Source organism: Sinocyclocheilus anshuiensis, unplaced genomic scaffold, assembly GCF_001515605.1.
Source record: "Sinocyclocheilus anshuiensis isolate Anshui unplaced genomic scaffold, SAMN03320099.WGS_v1.1 scaffold1895, whole genome shotgun sequence".
In the NCBI taxonomy this organism is placed as follows: Eukaryota; Metazoa; Chordata; class Actinopteri; order Cypriniformes; family Cyprinidae; genus Sinocyclocheilus; species Sinocyclocheilus anshuiensis.
This window is the reverse complement of record NW_015549974.1, coordinates 339,121-360,721: the sequence shown is the minus strand read 5'-3', so window position 1 is coordinate 360,721 and position 21,601 is coordinate 339,121.

The window sequence follows — 21,601 nt, the reverse complement described above, 5'->3', positions numbered from 1 at the left end:
CTTCAAACTGGAATCATGGAGGAATATCCGGTAATGTCCACTTCGCAGGGCACTTACAGTCAAATATAACAAACGTATGAAGCAATAAGAGAAACATACAAAATGTGCAGAGCGGGGGTACGCGAAGACTGGAATTGAGAACCGCTGTTCTAGACATGCCAAAAATTTGAGACTATAGCAGAGCAGCTCTTCTTCTTCGTTTTCTCTGACACACTTACTCTGCAGCAGCTCTTCTTCTTCGTCGTCTTGTCTGATGCACTCACTCAACCAAGCGTTCTAACCACGACCTCGCCCCTCCCCACCCCCCAACCATTCGAATTTCCGTAGGCTGGAATTATTTTGGAATTATTTGTAATGAAATTCTAATGAGCCGCTTTGTGATTTCACAAAGCCCAGAAAACAAACGCTGTAGTCCAAACGAGCCATTCGTTGTAGTTCTTGAAAAGGGATTAAAAAAAAACGAAATATCTCCCTTTGGAGTGGACTTTGAGATTTGTAACGTTCTAGATCTTTTTAATGCCCAAACATACACACTACACACTGACTAAAATTAAAAAAGTGAAAAAGCATAATAGGACCCCTTTAAGCAAAAGTCTACATGAAACAATTGAGGTATTTCTTTCCTGCAGGCTCAGTTTATGCTCATCTCATGGCACTGCTGCTCTCTCTAAAAACTACTGCTTTTTTAACCTTCTGTTCAGTGAATCACTTTCTATAGACCAACTCTACATTGTCTTCCATTTACACTGATATAAATTGAATGTTTTGAAACGCTGAGGTCTTCCTTCCATGTCAGCTGATAGCCTGCTTCGCTAGAAAACACTCACAGCTGGCTGCAAATACGTTGTCTTTTATTCCTCTTCTTTCCCCCCCGACACACCTGAAATAGAAGCTCTTAAGAAAGCATGATGCAGTTGATTCATAGTCCATCACGAGGCAGGAATGGTTTCCTCTGTTTATGAGCTGAGTCAGAGCTAAAGCTTTTGCCTGGGTGAGCACTGCTGAGTGTAGGACCAGCTCTGAGCTGAGAGAGTGTTTCTTGATTAACTCTGATTCCACCTCGATGCCTGCGCACTAAAGCCCCTAATGGTGCACCTTACCCTCCTCGCGTCTTTTGTGTGCATTTCTCTCCACACCCTCTTTTTCCACACGTCGTCCCTGAGTGAATCGGCCCGGGCATCTCTGTTTCTCTGCTGCTTTCTTGTCTCTCTGTCGATTTGTGTGCATAAATATGGCATGAGGAGTTGTATGTATTATTTAGGTGGCAAAAGTATGGAGCACAGGGACTATCTTCCCAAAGCCAGTGACGAGAGGAGCTTGAAAGTTCGTGCTCAGCTCACTTCTTGGAGTTTTCTTTTTAAATGCACTCAGAAAGGTAGGCAGGTTATCACAACATTGTTATGTAACAGTAACAGCTAGAAGTTCTCCGGATATGGTCAGAGGTTAAATCTGATGGTGATTCTCGTGTAATATGGCACGCCCCTAACTCACATATTCAAGAAAGTTGTTGACAAGAATAATGGCAAGAATACTACTTTCTCAGCAGAGCAGCTAGGTCAACCGGGAATGTGTGTTTCTGTAGGAGAAACGTGGCACACATACATAATACATAATACAAAATACAAAAAAACTAAACAAAAAATTATGTTTTAAGAGCCTGGAGGTGAAAACTTTTTGAATTTGAAGATCAGGGCAAACTGAACTTAATTTGTCTTCTGGGAAACATTAAAGGGTTAGTTCACCTAAAAATGAAAATTAGGCTGCGTCTTACTGACCCCTGAGGCATCCTAGGTGTATATGACTTTCTTCTTTCAGACGAATCCAGTTGGAGTTATATAAAAAATTGTCTTTGATCTTTCAAGCTGTTTAATGCCACTCAGCGGGTGTTGCATTGATTCAGTCCAAAATAACTTAAATAAAAATCGCCCATCCATAAAAAAAAGTGTCTCACTCCGGGTGGTGAACAAAGGCCTTCTGTAGCGAATCGATGTGTTTTTGTAAGAAAAATATCCATATTCAAAACGTAATAATCACTTGAATCTAGCTTGCGCTCACTGTTGTAAACAGAAGCAGTTCCGGGGGAATGACGTATGAGGTCGGCTTTGCGCATGCGCCGCTCAGAAGTGACGCACGCGGAAACGCAGCGGAGAGATCAAAACAAAACAACGGTCAAGCGTTAGAAGTACAAAACGAGGATTTGTAAAGAGGAATGTCGGAGGATTTTGATATAAGCCAAGAGGAGACTGGTTTTCCTTTGCTAAAGTAAGGAAACTTTGCTTCTTTTGATCCTGTAAACATACGTTGGTTTTCACGAGACTCATGCATGCGCAACGCTGACCTCATACGTCATGCTCCACCTAGGATGCCTCGGGGGTGAGTAAAACGCAGCCTAATTTTCATTTTTGGGTGAACTAACCCTTTAAGTATCTTCTGTAGCTTCTGAAGGGTAGTACTAAATGAAAAACATGACATGTAGCTAAAATAAAAAAAATGTACACATCTTCATTATATTCAAAAGTTTACACCCCTGGCTCTTAATGCATCGATTTTTTTTTTCCTTCTGGAGCATCAGTGAGCATCTGAACCTTTTGTAATACTTGCGTATGAGTCCCTCAGTTGTCCTCGGTGTGAAAAGACGGATCTCAAAATCATACAGTCATTGTTGGAAATAGCTCAAATACGCAAAAGTAGCTGGAAAACCAAAGAATTTGTTGGACCTGAAGGATTTTTCTGAAGAACAGCAGGCAGTTTGATTGCTCAGGACAAACAAGGAACTCATGAACCACTATCACTAAACAAAAAACATAGCTGTGGATCATTCAGGTAACAACACAGTATTAAGAATCAAGTGCATGCAAACATGTGAACGTCTTTTTTTGTTAAAATAATTAACATTTTGCAGACTCTGCAAGGTGTATGTAAACTTTTGAATTTGAATTGAAACGTTTAACAACAAACCCACAAAAAAACAAAAAAAAAAAAAAAAAAAAACTGACAGCTGTGGATTATCCAGGTAATAACACAGTATTAAGAATCAAGTGTATGTACATTTTTGAACGGGGTCATGTTTATAAATTAATTTTTCTTAATTTTCTCTTGTGGACTATATGCATATGTCTTTTGTGTGAAATATCTTATTCATACTTAATTTTTTGCAGATACTGCAAAGTGTACTGTATGTAAAATTTTGACCACAATTGTACGTTAGTGTTCAAAGTAACGTTTGGGGTCTGTAATTTTTTCTTTTATTTTAAGCTTTTGTGCCTCATCACGGCTGCATTTACTTGCTCAAAAATAAAAAACTGATACTATGTTTTGCCTTTTGCAGGTTATTTTAGATTATGACATTTAGGGTATTTATCTATTTATTTGATGCAAGTTGTGTGGCAAGAGGTATAGGATGCTTTGATAAAGTAATAAAAGTAAAATCATATCATGTTGGCTCATGAATATTAATATAAATAATTAATTAGGTAGCACTTTTTTTATAATATCATAGTATTAATTAGGTAATGTAACTGAATTGCGGAAAAGCAGATAGGTCTTAGCACTTTCAGGATTGCTCCTTCAATTTCTTGTTCTTTTAAATGAGCACTGACACAACCAGATGACAGAGTAATTTGCTCTTGTCCTCTTCAGTTATATGGTTGCTATACCCCTGGGTCTGGCCCAATTTAACCCCTGGCCATGATGTATCAAAGGTTTGGCTAATATAATTGCCACTTGTGACGCAAACTGTGTGATTTGGAGCACATCCTTTTTGCATGATCACATGATTTCACACAGAAAACCCAATTTAACCCCTGGCCATGATGTATCAAAGGTTTGGCTAATAGAATTGCCACTTGTGACGCAAACTGTGTGATTTGGAGCACATCCTTTTTGCATGATCACATGATTTCACACAGAAAAGCTTCTGCCTAAGTCTTTGCCTCGCACAGAACCTTGACCCAATAAACCACATCCAGCAAGTTCCCCATGGCCCAGGTAAGGACTACACAGGCAAAGTCATTGTTGTGGCTCCTGCTAATGGCATTAACATTGTGTGGGCAATAAATAATGAAAACGAATAGACACATAAAGAGAATTAATGAAATGTGCATAGAAGTGGAGCAGAGAGATGCATGGTTACACAGGGTGCGAACAAATTACTGGGGGTGCGCAGGGTAAGGGAACAGTCATCATTCCATACAACGAGTGGCTCAGCCTAACACCTGTGTTTCTCTCCTAACAACTCACCCTAATTAGCCCAGCTGAGCTCCAGGGATTCCCATGCTGTGCCCGGAACGGGTGGGTGGGACGGGGGGTAGGGAGCGAGAGGTAATCTTCCCTCCTCCTTGTTTCTTCTTGGTGAGTGAAGAGAAGGGGTATGCATGCACTTCTCACTGATCCACATGCAGGCTCAGATACCACGGGAATGAAGCTGACCAGGTATTAAATGTGAGAGCAAGGTATGCTAAAAAAAAATGATTGAGGTGCTCCATTCATATACTCAAGACTATGATGGTAAAATTGTGATAATGATTATTGTGAGTGAATTATGTTAGTGGTTCTCCTACTGTTCAAAAGTTTGGGGTTAATAAGATATCTATCTATCTATCTATCTATCTATCTATCTATCTATCTATCTATCTATCTATCTAATCAAAATAATACTTTAATTCACCAATGCATTATTGCATTAAATTGCTAAAAATTGATAAACTTGGTTCCTTTGAGCTTTCTATTCATCAAAGAAACCTAAAATAATATCACAGTTTCCACAAAAATATTAAGCAGTACAACTGTTTTCAACATCAATGAAAAGTTTTTGAACAATAAATCAGTATATTATGATTTCTGAAAGATCATGTTACACTGAATACGGGAGTAATGGCTGCTGAATATTCAGCTTTGTCATCACAGGAATAAATTATATTTTAGAATATATTAAAATAGAAAAATTAAATTTTCATATTTCAAATTTTCTCTATTTCAATTAAAATAGAGTAATTTTCAAATCATATTTCACAGTATTACTGTTTATTTATTTATTTATTATCAAATAATAATTTACCAGCCTTGGTAAGCATAACAGACATATGAAAAAACTAATAATGGAAAAAAAAAATACTGAAAGTTTGTGTTTGTTTGTTTGTTTATTTTAATTTGTTTCTGTATTAATTTATAAAATTATGTACCACTGGTGGTATTCATGGTTGAAAACCACTGATTCGTATGTCTTTATGCATACTTATTCTTGTTATAAATACTCATGTTAAGGTCAAGAACTCACCTCTCTGTTGAGGTGTCCTTACATGATAGCCACCATAGAAAATACCACAGTGCAGACAATGCCTCAATATTGTATGGTTTTGTGTTTGGTTATGTCACAATTGTGCCTGTACATACCTTCTTTCAACTCCCAGCTCTGGGGTTAAACCAGCCACAGAAGATCACAGCCCTTCTAACACCCACATTAACAGCAGTCACACATCACTAAAAAAAAGGTGTCTTCAGAGAGGAATTGTGTAGCCCCTAGCTCACTGTGAGCCAATCAGAGACGGTCGATGTGATCGGGTTACTGCTCTGCCATGATTGAAGTGACCTCGAGAGGAAAATGAGCATCTGATGCCATGAGAACAATGCCATAAATCTCATAAGGAGGTACTTTTTTACAGTTTAAAGTTTGGCATGCATTGGAAAGTGTTGGCTACTGAAACAGGCTCATCAATCAGTGGGCTAATTAAATGAGACTTGCTATCTTTTAGCATGTTCTCTATTGCATTTTTAGTACTAGAATGTGTCATTTTAATCTTCACCTATAGTGATAATGATCATCTTTCCCTGTGGCAAGATTGTAACAGTGTTTATATTTAGTATTAAGAGCTACCTGTGAATATGACAGAATCATGTGGCTCATTAGCCCAGGAACAACAAACGTTTACAACGTTGCCTTAGTATATTTTTTTGTGCAGACCATCTCCACTGTTTTCTCAAAAAATGTGTGGAAAAGACTCACATTTACATCCTGCGAATTTTTGTGTTGATGTTTCTAGTTTCCTTATGCTGTCCTCATGTAATCGTCTCTTTTCCTTCTCCTCATCTTCTCTTGAGGTAAATCACCTCTGCTCAGACTGAATAATATTATCCTACTTATGTCAACAGCACCATTTAAAGATAATGCGTTTTACATGCAAGAGAAGTTCAACTTTCAGTGCATGAAGACAGGAGGAATCAACAGAATCAATATACATGGACCAGAATCCAGGGTCGATCCCTTCAGAATCGCTGCCTGGAATCACTACTGCATTCTCAGCATTCTGAGGGAAAATTAAACGGCAGGAAAGAATAATACACAAATCAAAGCAGAACTGTGTGCCAGTTAAATGCCTAATATTCAGATAAAATGTTGGGAATGAGTTTTTATGCACTGGTCACAAACCAAAAGGGTCAACCACTTGGCGCTAAGATCTTCATTGTGGTCTAGTATTTAAACAAATAATAGACAGTCAGCAGCTTCCTGAGGATTTCCTTCCCTGTATTTTTCTTTCCCTTTTCCTTCTATCCCATTGCTTTCTCTTCATTTTCATCTACAGCATCTTTCCCAGGGTTTCCTGGCCCATTCAAAGTTGTGCTCATCCCCCTCTCACTCTTTCTTACCGTCTGTGGCAGAAGACTGATCCCCTGCTCCTCGAAGGCTGACAGAAGTAGGCTGCGGTATGTCAGAGCCCAGGACCAATCAGAGCCGATATGCATAGTAATAAGAAGCAGGGGCGGGATAATGAAGTTCCCAGCTTGCAGCCTGGAAGGGTATCCTCCGGTGTGCGCTGTGATTTATTTCCCCTGTCAAGAGCCAGAACAGCCAGGACTTGTCCTTCCCCACGGTCCCCGGGAACGGCAGTGCAGCTCCAGACCAGATCTGAGAAGAAAGGCATTCCAGAGCTGGGCGTAAAACGCAGATGCCCTACATTTCACACTTGATTCTGTGTGAGACGGAACTGTCAGAGAATGTAATGTGAGGTTCTGCGGGGCGGTGCACCGCATTAAGGCACCGGCGGTTTACTGGTTCTGACTTTACCTGCTTATGTTGTCTTTTTAATTTAGGTACTTTTAAAGTAGGCCTAATTTTTTTTACGAGTTGACAGGGTATTGCTACTTCTTTTCCGTAGTGTCTATCTCACATTGTAATTGCATTATAGATACTGTCTTTCCCCACTGAAACTACATATTAACACTGCCAAAAAAATAAAAAATAAAAAATCACATTAAAGTCAACATGACATCAAAATTTGACTTTCATAATGCACATTCTTGGTTGTATTGTGGATGATTAATTGGCACACTTGTGTCTTCTATTCTATTCTATTATTTTTTTGGCACTGTTAAAAGTAGTGTTTGCCCACGTAGGCTGTTGGATAATATTATGTAGCCAAATACCTATTTTGTCATTGTTTTTGTTGTAGCGTCTAGACCAATCAAAAACACAATTTTTCATTCAAGCTCTGTGTAGAGTTGTACAGTAAGAAAGTTATTTCCCTTAACCAGGAAATTAACGTTCTTAGAATTGACAGACAGTTGACCCTGAGAGGTAAAGTAAATATCTACAGCGGATCTAAATATTTATAATGAATTATAACTAGTTATGATTAATTATTCGTATTTCCCTTATGAGCTGATTCGCTACATTGTGAACTGGCCTCATTGTATAACTCTCATTTTTCACCATTTACTTTGATCACAAATGGATAAAAGCAAGTTTCAACCTTTTCCTCATTACATATCCTGTTACACTTATGATGGTGTAAACACAGAAAACATTTATTATCAGTAGGGTGCAAAGTGATTTTGATCTTCCAATGCAGCATTAAGTACAAGACTCTGTGTCCTTTTTTAACAATTGAATTCTGATAATATTGCGGTTTTAATCTTGTTATATTATGATTTTATGCCACTGTTATGCTGGTGTATGCTCAAGTGCATCACATAATGTACAGTAAAATACAGTAAAGACTCGAGCACTAAATAACATTCCTTGCAAAACAGGATGTCAAACCATCTTTAAAAGTACAAATAAAGTGATTAATTAAGAAAGTCTATGCTAATTCGTTTTATTAAACCATACAACTATATTGTCTAATTTTGCCTCCTTCAGACTAACCCATCTTGTTCAGATGTGACACCAGTGGGCTACTCAGACCTTGTTTCACTGGCTTTCAAGGGTCACATTAAATCTTCGTCAGGCTTGACCTTGGCCAAAAGTGTTAAATTTGTCCAATGAAGCACTTAATGAGTTCATTTAGGTAATTAAGCGTTCAGGTGGAAGAGAAAAAAATACAGACCTAACATGCCTGAGGTTGGCTGTACATCAACTTGGCTGAATGATGAAAATGCTCAAGGAATCTAATGTTTTTCATGCATTTCAGATGTTAGTGCAGTTTGTTGGGTTATTCTTGCAAATGTAATGTCACAAAGTTCATCAGCACAGGTCAATATCACCGGACTGCTGATAATATCACCATGACAATATCTAATTATCCTCACTCATACTAATTATCTCCTTTATAAATAATTATAATTGCCATTTGTTAATTGGATAGACTTGCTTTTGTTCCTCAGCTGCAGTTCTGAGTGGTGCTTGTTTAACCTCTAATTCTTTGTACCTTTGAAATTCAGATTACAATTTTTCTGCAGTATTTTCTGTAGATTTCAGATTTCTACAAATAGAGTGAAAATGTCACAGATGTCAAGAGCCCTAGCAGTTTTCAGCAGTGCTTGAGAAGTGGGGATGGCCCTTGACCTCACTGAAAGGACTATTTACTATTAACTTATTTAAGGAAAACTTGATCATACATATCCTGAGTTTTAAACGTTCAAGACCAATGTCTTGGCAAAGCTTAATTCTTTGTATGTCCCTGCTAGCTGGTTTGGGGAGGACAAAAAAGATGACATATGGACAAATGCACAGCTCTATTGACGACAGAAACCCTCTGGAACTGAGCCACTTGGACAAAAACAAAACTTTTTTATTTTTTGATTTTTTTAACCTGGCTAGAATAGAATGGCATCTGGAACTGCACATGGTGGGGGTCCGTCACGAATTCCATAACTGGACCACTGATACTATCTTCATAACAATGTCCAATTATTCCCACCTGTTCTGATTGTCTGCCATTTATAAATAGTACCTCTTTTCCCTTTTCTCATCTTATTAACTGTAATTCTGAATATTGGTCATTGCTTACTGGCTGTTGCAAGTGTGGTGTAGTAACCAGCTTTTGCTAGTTGTTTGCATTGCCTGAATCTTTCTTATCTTGCTTGGGTTGGATCTAAGTGTAATGTGGTTAGTACATAGTACACGGCTCTTCATAGGGGAGAAATGCTCCTGTCAGCCCCGGTGATCCAAAACAAGCACTTATTCTTCTCAATTTTTTGATGTTGATCAGATGTGCAGTATCTAGTGTTGCCAGCTATTGGGTGAACGGTACTGACAATAACATGGCACTGTAAAGAGTACAATCTCATGCACAAAATACAGTGTGAATCCTAACATAGTGCAAAACACACACTTGTGCTGCTGGCCACAGATGAGGCCCAGAGCAGGTCCCTTAGAAGACGCTAAGGTGACAGCGTCAGCTTGACTTCACTAATGAATACTTCACTCCTTTTGGCTCCCTCCCTTTCTCCTTTCTGCTCTCCTTTCCATATCCCCCTCTGGCTTTGGCCATCCTCCGTTGGCCCTTAGCAAACACCATCATCTTCAGTGTAACCCTGTGGCCTCTAAATGTCGCCTGAAGACTTACTGTCACTTTGACTTTGGTGGGGAGAAAGGGGGTGAGGAGATGGTGTCAACTAGAAGCTAAGGGTAAATACATTAATACAATATAATGAGAGAAAGACGCACTAGTTTAATAGGGTCAGCGTTTTGTACTCAAGGCCATTTGTACAGTAGCTTTTAGCATGCTTTATCTCTAAGATTTCTTTAAAGAAATGGTTCCTTCCCCGCAAAATGAAAATCAAATCACCTCATGTGGTTCCAAACTGACATTCTTTTGTGGAACAGAAAAGGATAACCTTCACTATTTTTCCTTTAAGACTTGTGAAGTCATGATAGCTCATAATAATCTTTCTCTGCACTGAGCAGTTAACCGAAGTGACCTGGCATATGTTTCTCGAAAGCAAAGTGAACTAAAGACCCTTGATGGCAATGGTTCTATGATCTACTTAGGCTTACAATGCTTTTGGGAAACACAGCCCTGATCATTGAGTCAGTGATTTGAAAATCAAATCAGTCTGATTCTTAAACAGGTTATTCATAATGGCTTTGTGAACTGGATGAAACAATTGATTAATAAGATCTGATTCAAAAGAATGATTAATTTATGAATGGGAGATTTTTACAGCTTCCATGAACTCTTATGTCAACGAAATCCAAGGTGCATGACAAGATTTGCATTTAATAATGACTTAATGTTTAAAACGTAATATATTTACAGCGCAAAGATATTGAATGGTTTAAGAAGGCTTGAAATATAGCACATGGTCACTTTTTTTCATTGTATACTGAAAAGATTTGCCAGGATGTTCCTAAACTCAGTTTTTGTGTAGAAACAAGGTCAGAGTAAGTAAATGATTCATTTTAATTTCTAGTTGAAACACCTCCAAACAAGAGGGGTTTGGGTTGAACTAAAGGGTTAGTAAACCCTAAAATGAAAAATCTGTAATTTAATCAGCCTCATGTCATTCCAAACCGATAACACTTTCCTTCATCTTCGAAGCACAAATAAAGTTATTTTTAATGAAACCTGAATGAGGTTTCCTGAATGAGGAAACCTGAATTTGGGGAAGTCGTGGCCTAATGGTTAGAGAGTCGGACTCATAAGGGTGCCGCAGCAAAAATGGCTGCCCACTGTGTGTGTTCACGGTGTGTGTGTGTTCACTGCTGCGTGTGTGCACTTTGGATGGGATAAATGCAGAGCAGTAATTCCTAGTATGGGTCACCATACTTGGCCACATGCCACTTCACTCACTCACTCATGAGATTCTTCCAATGAAAGTTTATTCCACCAAAACTCTGATGCTTAAAAACTCCATAAAAGATTGTAAAATAAATAAATTGTGCCGGTTTAATCCAAGTCTTCCGAAGAGAGAACATTGATAAATGTGCATATATAGAGCACATCAAATATGTTAAACATGCATGCTTGATGTTTAAGAACCAATGAGGTCTGTTCTTGCTTGTCAGTTAAGTACAGTTGAGCTTCCATGTTTACTATCAGGGTGAGTAATTGATGCCAGAATCAGAATTCTTATTTGGGTGAAAAAGAGAGTTCTCTATTAATGCAAACACCATAAAAATGTGTTTGAGCACATACTGCTAACTTTTTTTTTGGCTAGTGGATAATGAGTCTTTCTTAAGAGTTATCTTTCTATGGCCCTCACGTTTTAGCCGTCCCAGTGTCCTCTGAGGCCTCTTCTTCGGCTGCTGGTGTTTTAGGAGCAGGTGTCGAGGTAGTGGTTGTGTTCTGGGTTTTAGCCACCAGGCTCACGGCTCACATCTGTCTGTTCCAGTCAGCCTGTGTCCTTAGTGACCACACAACCAACAGCTGCTCAAATAGGTCACTGATGGGTGGAGGCTGCAGAGATGCTCAGAGCTGGCCGAAGGGTACTGAGGACATGCATTGGCCTTTAAATTAAACTTTAAAACCCTTTCTTCAAGCCACAGATTTGAGGAATATAATGAACTGGAAGTGAAGTACTGGAATATTCGAGTAGCATAATAACATTTTCTATTTTGCATTGTAATTGACTTGAACCTATATCAAATCATTGTGTGAATAATTAATGCATCGGCTGTATGTGACCCTGGACCAAAAAAAAACAGTCATAAGTAGCATGGGTATATTTGTAGCAATAACCAACAATACACTGTATGGGTCAAAATTATCGTTTTTTCGTTTATGCCAAAAATCATTAGGATATTAAGTAAAGATCCATGATGTTCAATGAAGATATATATATTTTTAATTTCCTACCACAAATATATAAAATTTTTGATTAGTAATATGCATTGCTAAGAACTTCATTTGGACAACTTTAAAGGCGATTTTCTCAATATTTAGATTTTTTGCACCCTCAGATTCCAGATTTTCAAATAGTTGTATCTCAGCCAAATATTGTCCTATCCTAACAAGCTTACATCAATGGAAAGCTTATTTATTCAGCTTTCAGATGATGTATAAATCTCAGTTTCAAAAAATTGACCCTTATGGCTGGTTTTGTGGTCCAGGGTAACATATACCTGCTAACTTAATGTCACTTCATGTCTTACCATCCTGCCATGATAATGATGTTTCTTGCTATGGCACCATCTTCACCATCAGTTACCTTCCCTTTTTTGAGATCAGTTCCACTGTTTTAAAGAACTTATTCCAAGGCTCTTTTGAGTATCTGAACATTTTCATGTTGACTTTAAAGGGCTAGTTCACCCAAAAATGAAAATTAGTTCATGTTTTACTCACCCTCAAGGCATCCTAGGTGTATATGACTGTCTTATTTCAGACGAATCCAATTGGAGTTATATTACATTTTTTCCTTGCTCTAGGGCTGTCTAAATAATTTTAATTTCGAATATTTGTTGAATTTAAAATAAAAATCCACATTCGAATGCAAAAACGTTGTATTCGAATTTTAGGTGTGCATCAGGCAGGCTTATCAGTGGCACACAAGATGCGATGACGTTGTTTTTAGCCTATCCAGTTGAACCCACTGGATGCGGCACTGCTACGCAGGGGTGTGAAGTAACGAATTACAAATACTCACGTTACAGTAATTAAGTATTTTTTATCAGTAATTGTACTTTTTTTGAGTAGTTTAAAAATGGTGTACTTTTACTTGAGTACATTTTAAGTGATGTATCGTTTTTGTCATTATCATTTTAAGTGATGTAATACTTTTACTCCACTATTTTCCTCCGTTTGTGGTCGTTACAGGTGGAAATAAAATAACTGACTAACCCCCTTTAAAATATGGAATTATTTTAAGTCCTCATGTCAAATAACTACTAACTAGGGCTGTCAAAAATTTTTTTTCGAATTTCGAATATTCGTCGAATTTAAAATAAAAATCCACATTCGAATGCAAAAACGTTGCATTCGAATTTTAGGTGTGCGTTAAGGAGGCAGCCTCATCAGTGGCGCAGGAGATGCAATGACGATGTGTCATAGCATTTTAATGTTTTTGTCCAGTTGAAGCCACTAGATGCGGTGCTGCTGCGTTGTTAATTACAAATATTGCAGGAAAAGAGAACATCAATGCGGAGAAGATTTTGTTTACATTAAAACTGAAACCAAGCCGTTCACACAGAATGCATATTTATCGCATTTTCTAGAGGGAAATCTATCACCATTGCACTCGCGTCTCGCGTCTCGCACAAGACAGCCATGTAAAATTAATGTAAGTTCAGCTTTTAAAAAATATGTCTCAAGACTTTATGGCGGTTTTTCCCCATCCCACTGCAGCTCATGTTTTTAAATGATAGAGTACTCTTTGTGATTGGTTTTCGGTTCTTTGTATTAAGCTATACATACATACATGATGCTGTTTTGTTTCTAATTGTTTAAGCAACTTAATTATATATGGTTATAAACATAATTTTAAACATTATGCATTTTTAAAGATAGTTGTGATATTTTATTGCTTTGAAGAAATGTGCATTAGTAATATTTTGCTCGATGTGCCCTCTTGTGGCCTCAGGAGAGAAGCCAAAAGCTTTTTTCCCCCTAACTGAAATTATGCCTTTTAAATTTGAATATAATTCAAATATGGATAATATTTAAGTACAAAATTCGAATTTAGTTTTTCAGCCATTTTGACAGCCCTACCTTGCTCTTCCAAGCTTTATAATGGCATGGGCGGGTGTTTTTGTCCAACAGTCCAAAAGTAGTCAAATAAAGCGCATCCATTCATATTAAAACGTGCCTCAAACGGCTCCGGGGGGTAAATAAAGGCCTCCTGTAGCAAAACGATGTGTTTTTGTAAGAAAAATATCCATATTTAAAACGTTATAAACACCTTTCTTTCACTTCTGCTAACTGTCATAGGCGGAAGCCATTCCGACGGATGACGTAGGACATATGCATCGCGCACGCGCACACGCCGGTGATTAATGATGAACACGGAAGTGCAACGGAGAGAGAACAAAGCAAAACGCCGGTTACAAAGTAGAAGTACAAAACGCTCCGGTTACTGACATAACCTCGGTTCCGTGAGATAAGGGATTCATAGGATTTGCTTCAAACTAAAATGTGTTTTTTAAGAAAAAATGTTCCGGTTACTGACGTAACCTCGGTTCCCTGAGATAAGGGAACGAGCGTTGCGTGAGACGCTAAGGGGAAAACTCCTGTTTTACTCTGTACTGAAGCCTGATTTGTTCACGTTTGTATAGCTGCACAAACCAATGGCGCTTTAGCCTGTGAGAAAGGGCAGAGCCGACCCTTATATAAGTCGGCTCAGAGCGCCATTCATCAGATCATTCGACTGAAGCGACAGTCATCGATTCACGTGCAGGACATCCTGCTCTGCGAGCCCAGTCTCGGAGCACTAATAAGGACCCCTGAGAACATGAGCACTAATATAACCAGCTTCACCTAAGGGGGAAGAGTGGTACATTAAACTGGAAGAACGCGCGCCTGTAAAGCAAGGACGTCTAAGTTATAGAATCTGGCAAATGTGGACGGAGACGACCAGCCGGCGGCCGCACAAATCTCAGCAATAGAAATTCCGCTGGACCACGCCCATGAGGAGGCCATCCCTCTTGTGGAATGGGCCCTAACACCTATAGGGCAGTGCAAGCCTTCTAAGGCGTAAGCCAAGGCTATCGCATCAATGATCCAGTGAGAAAGTCGCTGCTTTGTGGCCGGCAGTCCTTTATTGTGGCCTCCAAAGCCAACAAAAAGCTGCTCTGACTGTCTAAACAGGCTAGAGTGCTCTAGGTATACTCTCAGAGCCCTTACTGGACTCACCTGAGCTCTGAATGGAGTTGAGAGCACTTTAGGAACATAACCATGTCTTGGTTTTAGAATGACTTTCAGTCATTAGGCCCAAACTCAAGACATGAGGCACTGATTGACAGCGCTTGCAAGTAATCCACTCGCTTAACTGATGCCAAGGCAAGGAGGAGGGCCGTTTTAAGATATAAGGAACTGAGCGGCTCGAAGGGGGAACCTCTTAGGGCCCGCAGGACTATAGACAAGTCCCAATACGGCACAGTCTGAGGGCGAGGTGGATTCCGCCTCCGTGCACCCTTCAAGAACTTAACAAACAGGATGTTTCTGCCGATCGTCTGGCCAGTTTCGAGAGAATGGTTCGCTGAGATAGCTGCCACATACACTTTGAGCGTGGAGGGGGCACGTCCCTTATCCAGCAGCTCTTGCAAAAAGGTTAGCACATAGGACACGTCACATGATATCGGGTCCAAACTTCGTGCAGAACACCAGTTAAGGAAAACCGACCATTTTAGGCTGTAAAGTCTTCCTACTTGTAGAAGGTGCTCTTGGCTCCAAAATGGTATTGCTTACTCTTGCTGGGAGCTGATTAAGCTCCCGTCGAAGCACCATACATGAAGGCTCCACAGCTCCAGCCAGGGATGCCATATCATGCCTTTTGCCTGCGAGAGAAGGTTCCTCCTCAGCGGAATGGGCCACGGGGCTGCTGCTGAGAGCTGCACTAGCTCTGGGAACCAGGCCTGGTTCCTCCAGAGCGGGGCCAGTAGGAGGAGAGAGCACTTGGTCTCCCTTACCCACGTGATGACCTGAGGAATCAGGGCGATCGGGGGAAAAGCGTAAAGGTGAGCACTGGGCCAGTCGTGGGCCAGAGCATCTCGCTGTATCGAGAAGTATGTTGGGCAGTGAGAGTTGTCATCTGAGGCAAAGAGGTCGAACTCTGCCCTCCCGAAGAAAGGGAGGGCTGACCAGATCTCTTGACCCATTTGAGGGTGTAGCGCCCATTCGCCCAGGGCTACCTTGCCTCTGGACAGCATGTCTGCGCCAAGGTTCAATCTGCCCGGCACATGAACCACCCTCTCTCTTTGGAATGAGGAAGTAGCGGCTGAAAAATCCTGACTGGCTGTTCGCTGGGGGCACTATTTCCACAGCGCCTTTTGCAAGCAATGTCTGCACTTCTTGTCGGAGAACGAGCGCTTCGTTATCCAGAACAGAAATTTGAATAATGCCTCTGAAGCAAGGTGGCCTGCGAGCTAACTGAACTTGCATTCGCGTAAGTGTGTGAGAGAGTGTGAAGAGGAAATTTGCTCTTTATTGTACGCGCTGCACCTGCAGGACGTGACCCGCTGGAAACGAAACTCCATTGCTCAGAGGTGCTCGGAGGGATGGAGGAGGCCACCCCCTCAAACACGAATCTCAAAAACGGTCTGTGATGGGGGGCTATGTGAATGTGAAAGTATGCATCTTTCAGATCCACAGTCAAAAACCAGTCCTCGGGGCAAATGTGCGCGAGGATCTTTTTGATAGTTAACATCTTGAACGACCGGCGCATAAGCGAGTGGTTCAGACGTTTGAGATCCAGAATGGATCTGAGCCCGCCATCTCTCTTTGGAACGAGGAAGTAGCGGCTGAAAAAGCCTGGCTCGCTGTTCACGGGGGGGACTATTTCCACAGCGCCTTTTGCAAGCAATGTCTGCACTTCTTGTCGGAGAACGAGCGCTTCGTTATCCAGAACAGAAATTTGAATAATGCCTCTGAAGCAAGGTGGCCTGCGAGCTAACTGAACTTGCATTCGCGTAAGTGTGTGAGAGAGTGTGAAGAGGAAATTTGCTCTTTATTGTACGCGCTGCACCTGCAGGACGTGACCCGCTGGAAACGAAACTCCATTGCTCAGAGGTGCTCGGAGGGATGGAGGATGAAAGCGAGCTGTTTTGTGGGGCGTTCCATCTGAGGCAAGAACAGAGCCCCTCCTCTTCCTCTCTAGCGCATCAGGATGGCTTAGGCGGCTCGGGGTCCAGCACAACTCGTGGGCGGGGACCTTGACACTTCGGAAAGGGGAATCGTTTCGCCATCCGGGGGCACTGCTGCAGCCCAGGCTCAGATTTCCATTGAGGCTGAGGCTGCGCCGGCTTTGCAGGCTGAGTGGCGGGATTCTTCTGGCGGCCCGCAGCCATGGGGCCAGGGCGCTTGGGGAGGAAGTGACGCAGTGCCTGCGACGTCTTGTGAGCCTCCAAAAACCTTTCTGCAAACCCGTCCACAGTGGGGCCGAACAGGCCCTTCGGCGAGACCGGTGAGTCGAGGAAAGCCATCTTCTCAGCATCCCTGATCTCAGTGAGGTTTAACCAGAGGTGGCGCTCCAGCACTACCAAACTGGCCATTGTCTTGCCGATCGTCTGCGCCGTTGCTTTCGTGGTGCGAAGAGCCAGGTCTGTTGCTGTGCGCAGCTCTTTGAAAGCCTCCTGGTGTTCTTGGCCAGACTCGTCCATACTGCGGAGAAGCTTGGCTTGAAACACTTGGAGAACCGCCATTGTATGCAGCGCCAACCCGGCCTGGCCACTGCATAAGCCCTATTGGCGAGCGCCGAGGTGGTCCTGCAGGGCTTAGAGGGATGCGCTGTGTGGGCCTTTAATCTGAGGGCAGATGGCGGGCACAGATGAGCAGCAACTGCTTCCTCCAGAGGGGGGAGCTTGCTGTATCCCTTGTCGTCAGCTCCGTCAACGGTGGTGAGAGCCGCTGCTGTAGAGGGATATACTCGGGCCGAGTAGGGGGCGTGCCATGTCTTGGTGAGCTCGTCATGAACTGCTTGGCAAGAACGGGGTGGGGCGTTGGCGAGAGGACTGTTGACAGATTCCCGGCAGGTACCAATCGTCTAACAGGCCGTGGGCGGGCTCTTCCGGAGCCGACCACTCGAGGCCCAGATCCTCTACCGCCTTCGACAGGACGCGGATGAGTTCGGCGTCCGGTTTCGGCCTCAGAGTTTGAGAAGGGGGAAGGACTTCAGGCTCTCCGCCGGAACCTCCCCACTCTTCTCCATCAGACGCTGCCAAGGACATGGAGTCATCGGCGATATCGTCCTTTTCAGATGCGCTGAAAGAGACCAAGCCACTCGCAGCCGAAGAGGGGCGCAGGTCTTCTTGTGTGAAACACACCAACGAGACGAGAGGACGTGTGGAGGGTGAGGCAGGCGGGCACTGAGCCGACGTGACACCGCTCATACCCGCAGAGAAGGACCCGCTGCTCCGCTGTTTGTTTCTCTTAGGAGAGAAAGGAAACGGGAGAGCTGAGCGAGGGGGACTGCCTTTGTGAAAAAAGGCGATCTGCGAGCGGAGATGGGAAAGACTCATAGTCTCGCAATGGGAGCATGAGCCTTCAGTGAGCGCAAACTCTGCATGGGCGCTGCCAAGACAGGTGACGCAATCACTGTGCCCGTCTGTCTCATGCAAGGGATCCTTTCATGAGCCACACTCGCGGCACGACATTTGCAACAACGCGTGCTGAAATTTGCTCTTTAGGAAATTTGCTCTCTGGCTTGCTCTTCACGCGCCGGATGGCTGCAGGGAATCCTCACTGCTTGGGCATCTTTGACGGCGGTGAGCAGAGCTGGAGCTTCTTCTTCCTCGGCTTCTTCTTGGCTTCTTCCAGAGTCAGTGAAGAGATGATCCTCGTCACTGAAGGAGAATGAATTGAAGAATGGCGCTCTGAGCCGACTTATATAAGGGCCGGCTCCGCCCTTTCTGGCGGGCTAAAGCGCCATTGGATTGTGCAGCTACACAGATGTGAACAAATCAGGCTTCAGTACAGAGTAAAACAGGAGTTACTCTTCAGGAACTCGAGCTGCGTCGGAGAACGCTTTGGGAACGCCTTTGGGCTCAGTCCAATAGCTGGGCGAGACGTCACGGGCGGGTGACGTCATGACCAGTAAGCTATAAAAGCACGTGCGGCAGAGCCGGCATCAGCTTGCTGTCATTCTGCAAAGCGCTCTGTGTGTGTCAGTCAGAACTCTATGTTTGTGGGTCTTATTTATTGTTGTCTGTCAAAAAACAGACTATGTCTAAAGCTCACGCTAAGACAAAGCATGCAAAAGGCGAGAGCAAGCCACGTTATAGATTGTGTGTTCCTCCCTGCCCACGCTACATCACGGGTGGGGATACACACAGTCTGTGCGTGGTTTGCTTGGGAGCAGACCACACAGAGTCGGCTCTCGAGGGGGCCGGCTGCCCGCATTGCGAGCGTCTCCCACTGCGTACGCTTCGCTCCCGGAGGGCTCTCTTTGAGGAGGGAGCCTTCGCCAGCATTCCTCGCGGTGCTGGCCCCGCTTCCGTTGAGGCGGAGCGGCGACTGCATTCGTGGGGTTCGCAATTGGATCTGGTGGAGGCAATGGAGATGTGAGGAGCTAGTGGAGGTGCTTACTCGCGCCTTGGCCAAGTTAAAGATCGATTGGCCCGCCAAGAAGCAGGCCGAGCCGCAGCAAAGCAAGTTAGATGAACGCTTCCTGCGCGCGAGGCCACCACCTCCATGCCGGAGCCTGACATTTTTCCCCAATCTTCACACTGAGGTGTCGAGGTCGTGGGCCAGGCCTTTCTCGGCCCGTCTCTTCATCCCTTCCTCAGATTACTATGGGAATGTGGCGGGGTTGAGTGAGCGTGGCTATAGGGCGATGCCCCGGGTTGAACATACGCTAGCTAGCTATCTGTCCCCAGGCACGGCATCGTCCTAAAAGGCTCCGGCACTGCCCTCCAAACCATTGCGTACGACATCAGCGTTGGTGCAGACCTGCTTAAAGAGCTAGATGAGGGCGAGGAGCTTAACTCTGATAACATCGCAGTTAAGGAGAACCGCTTATCTCTCTCTCCACGCCACCAAGGAGACCGCCCGCGCCATTGGGCGGTCCATGGCAGCTATGGTGGCAGCAGAGAGGCATTTGTGGTTGACCCTGTCTGATATGAAAGAGAAAGACAGGGTCTTCCTCCTCGAAGCCCCAAGGAGACTGCCCGCGCCATTGGGCGGTCCATGGCAGCTATGGTGGCAGCAGAGAGGCATTTGTGGTTGACCCTGTCTGAGATGAAAGAGAAAGACAGGGTCTTCCTCCTCGACGCCCCGCTTTTGCCTTCTGGCCTGTTCGGCGACGCCATCGATTCCGTCGTCGACAGGTACCAGGAGACTCGTAAACAGGCGGCGGCGTTTCAGCGGTTCCTCGCTCGCCGCATCTCAGCTCTGGGGGCTGCTGGGCAGGAGCAGTCCCCTCCGCGTACCAACTCCTCATATTGGGAGGCTCAGAAACAGAGCGTCGGGACCGGAGGCAGAACCAACGCTCTGGGTCGGGGGCTTCGAAGCCTAAGCCGGATCTGCGGACCGTCCTTCAGGATAAGAGGTCCTCGACCAAAAATTCCTGACTATTCGGGCTCAGGACTGGTGAGGGCAGGCCCTTCTGGGGAAGAGAGGTTCACACCGCATTACATGGTGCCCATCTCTCCCCAGTGCCCTCAGGAGATCGTTCTGCCAACCCTGCTGGTGTTCCAGGGTGCAGCGGTCTCCAGCGAGCATTTCTTTCAGTTACCGCCCGGCAACGTAGTGTTGCTGAGAGGCTCGCGACCTCTGCGGAGGCCCCCAGAGCCGCTCTGGGCACACCAGAGATCAGTCTCTCGAGACTGATTCCCTTAGTAGATTATTTAGCAGCGTGGAAGCTACTGCCAAATGTGTCTCAATGGGTACTGCGTACTGTAGAAAGAGGCTACAGAATCCAGTTCGGTTCTTCTCCGCCTCGATTCAACGGGGTCACCCCCCACTCTGGTGGGTCCCAAGCAGGCTCTGGTATTAGAACAAGAAGTAGTTACTCTCTTAAAGAAGGAGGCCATTGAGGTGGTCCCTCCATACGAGACAGAATCCGGGTTCTACAGCCGGTACTTCATTGTTCCGAAGAAGGATGGGGGGTTGCGTCCTATTTTAGATCTGCGTCAGTTGTGGTCAGTCATGTGACTGAAGTTCAGAATGCTTACACTCAAACAAGTCATGTCTTACATCAGGTCCGAGGACTGGTTTGTCACGATCGATCTAAAAGAAGCATACTTCCACATCTCTATCCATCCTCATCACAGGAAGTTCCTGAGGTTTGCTTTTGGGGGAGACTCCGGGTTCTACAGCCGTTACTTCATTGTTCCGAAGAAGGATGGGGGGTTGCGTCCCATTTTAGATCTGCGCCTATTGAACCACTCAGTCATGTGACTGAAGTTCAGAATGCTCACACTCAAACAAGTCGTGTCTCAGATCAGGTCCGAGGACTGGTTTGTCACAATCAAGATCGATCTAGCATACTTCCATGTCTCCATCCTTCCTCATCACAGGAAGTTCCTGAGGTTTGTTTTTGGGGGCAAAGCTTACCAATATTGTGTTCTTCCTTTCGGCAATGCACTCTCACCCCGCACTTTCACGAAGTCTGTGGATGCTGCTCTGGCTCCATTGCGACTCCAGGGCATCCTCATACTCAACTACATCAATGATTGGTTGATATTAGCTCATTCAGAGCAGGTAGCGGTTCAACATCGAGATATCGTTCTCGCTCACGTGAGAGAGTTGGGGTTAAGACTAAACGCCAAGAAGAGTGTGCTTTCTCCATTACAGAG